Consider the following 2,669-nt stretch of genomic DNA (forward strand, 5'->3'; position numbering starts at 1 on the left):
GAACATCCCAATAGCTGCACCTACGTTCAACTCTGTCAACTTTCAATGGTGTATGCAATAATGGTGTTTATTAGATGTGTCTGGCGTGCATTGTATGTTAAATGATTACTTATTACAAACTAGGTAGAAATTAGAATTTGTCTTGTAATTATTTTTTTATTGCTGCTATTGTTATTTTATTACCATTGTGGCTTTTATGCAGCACTATAAGATAGATAGATAGATAGATAGATAGATAGATAGATAGATAGATAGATAGATAGATAGATAGATAGATAGATAGATAGATAGATAGATAGATAGATAGATAGATAGATAGATAGATAGATAGATAGATAGATAGATAGATAGATAGATAGATACTTTATTAATCCCAATGGGAAATTCACATAAGAGAAACTTCCCTTTCAACAGTGCATTTCCCAACTTCAAGTCTGGTTCATTCATGGAGTTAATACTAGCTGCTGGACCTGATTTTTTTTGTTATGTTTCTATTATTTTGTCAGTTTTTTACTGAATATTTATTAACGTGTTTCATAACACATTAGTAGATTAGTTCAATTTCATTTTAATAAATATGTCATTATGATTTAAATAATAACCTATACCTTTTATGAATTAGATTAATGCTTATGTCAGGTTTTAAAATTATTTTATAACATGTAATTTTCTAACTCACTCAATCCAGACCAGGTTCAGCCACAGGAACCTGACCCACCTAGCTTGGGGCACAAGGGAGGAACACACCCTGAACAATGTGCCAGTCTATCGCAGGGTGAACACACACACCAAACAGTGTCACTAATTTCCCTAACTTGTATGTCTATGGAAAGTGGGAGGAATCCAGAGCACCTACAGGAAACCCATGTGGAACCAGGTAGAACTTTCCAAATCCACCAAGGGAGGACCTATAATGTTTGAGAGGCAGCTGCATTACCACTTTGCCACCAGGCTGCCTTATTTTAAAGCATATCTCATATAGGTTTAAGTTATTCCTTTCTATACATTTTACACAAGTATCCAATCTTCCTCTGTGAGTAATCTTTAAAAGTGCCTTAAACTTTGAATCCAGTATTTCTGCTACAAGTAAAATCTCATTTGTGGAACAATTCCATAGTTCAGAGCTACATTTGTAACTTGTTTTGCTGTTGTATTTTAAACAGCAACTATACCTGACATGCTTTCTTATTATTGTATATATCATAGTTTACCGTATATCACTATGTAACTGATCACACCTGATTTATAGTATTGGTGATGTGGTGATGTGTGATGTGGTAGTGTCATGCATATCTCCTAGCATACAGGGCAAACAAAATTCCTAATACAAGAAATTGTATAAGGCGAAATAAAGAACAAAAAAAAAAAAAAAGTGTTTCACATTAGTCTTAGCATTCCCTCAAGAGTTTCTGCAGTATCGACTGCATGAAATTTTACAAATACTAGGTTTCCTTCATGCCTCTTCCATTGGAGATTGTAGATCCATGAATATTATGTTCATTTGCAGCCATAGACACCTGTAACTAAATCATATATACATTTGGTCTTGCAGTAGCTTTATTCAAAAGTGTTTTTCCTGTTCTCTAGCAATGAAGTTTAACAAACATGGCATCGTAACATTATGCTTGTCCAGATTTGTTCTTAGATCACAGAGTAGTTTTCATTTTGAAAGTCTTTATCATATTGTGTGATCTTACAGAAAGGAGGTATAATGCACATAGATTCCCTTAAAGTAGTTGACACACTAATTTGACAAAAAGGTGGAGTCCATCAATACATTTCAGTGACTTGTTGAGGTGTGACACTACATTTACAGAATCTGCTTAATCCTAACTTGGGTTTGCAGAGAGCAGGAGCCTATACCTGCAGCACTGGGCACAAGGCAGGAACTAGCCCTTGACAGAACTCCAATTCATTGCACAGTGTCCTATAGGCTTAGGTTTAGGTTTATAGAGCGTGCTCACTGGCGCCCCAATAGCTGCAGACGAGACACATTGAAGCCTAACTCTCATTCAGCGACGTGAGACATTCTGAGGCCCGTCAGATGACGCTCCTGTTTTTCAGTGATCTATGTAGGCCCCGCCCACTCTCCGGCAATCTCAGACGTTATCAAGCCTCAGAACTAAACATTTACTTAAACGTGACGATATGGTGTTATGCAGGTCGTACAATTCAAAAGCTACACACTTTGTGTTTTAAAATTAACACTTTAAAGTAAGAATTACAATGCCTACTTTAAAGGTAAATTAACATATTATTTGCTGTTGTATTATACCTGCAATAAGAAATTATCTAACTTTATTAGATTAGATTAAATACTACTTTATTAATCCAATGAGGAAATTCAAAATAAATGAGAGGTGAAAAAATAGATAAAGGTAGGTTTTTGTGTCGACAAGAGTATCGTATAGTAATGGTGATTGAAAGTTTACGCAAGGACAACTTGATGACATAAACAGGCAAAAGTTTTCCATCCTTCCAGAATGAATGCTTGTGCTTGTGTAATAAGATTCTCTTCGGGGGCTTTACAGTGTCTGAGGTGCTCGGATCTGTCATAGGATAAAAACTGTCCAGCAGCTGGATAGCTCGCCACGCTCACTGACGTGTATCGTTACTCGATTGGTATGGCCTTACGTTCGCGACTCCCGCGAACATATATAACCTAACTC

The sequence above is a fragment of the Erpetoichthys calabaricus genome, chromosome 6, assembly GCF_900747795.2.
Source record: "Erpetoichthys calabaricus chromosome 6, fErpCal1.3, whole genome shotgun sequence".
Taxonomy (NCBI): domain Eukaryota; kingdom Metazoa; phylum Chordata; class Cladistia; order Polypteriformes; family Polypteridae; genus Erpetoichthys; species Erpetoichthys calabaricus.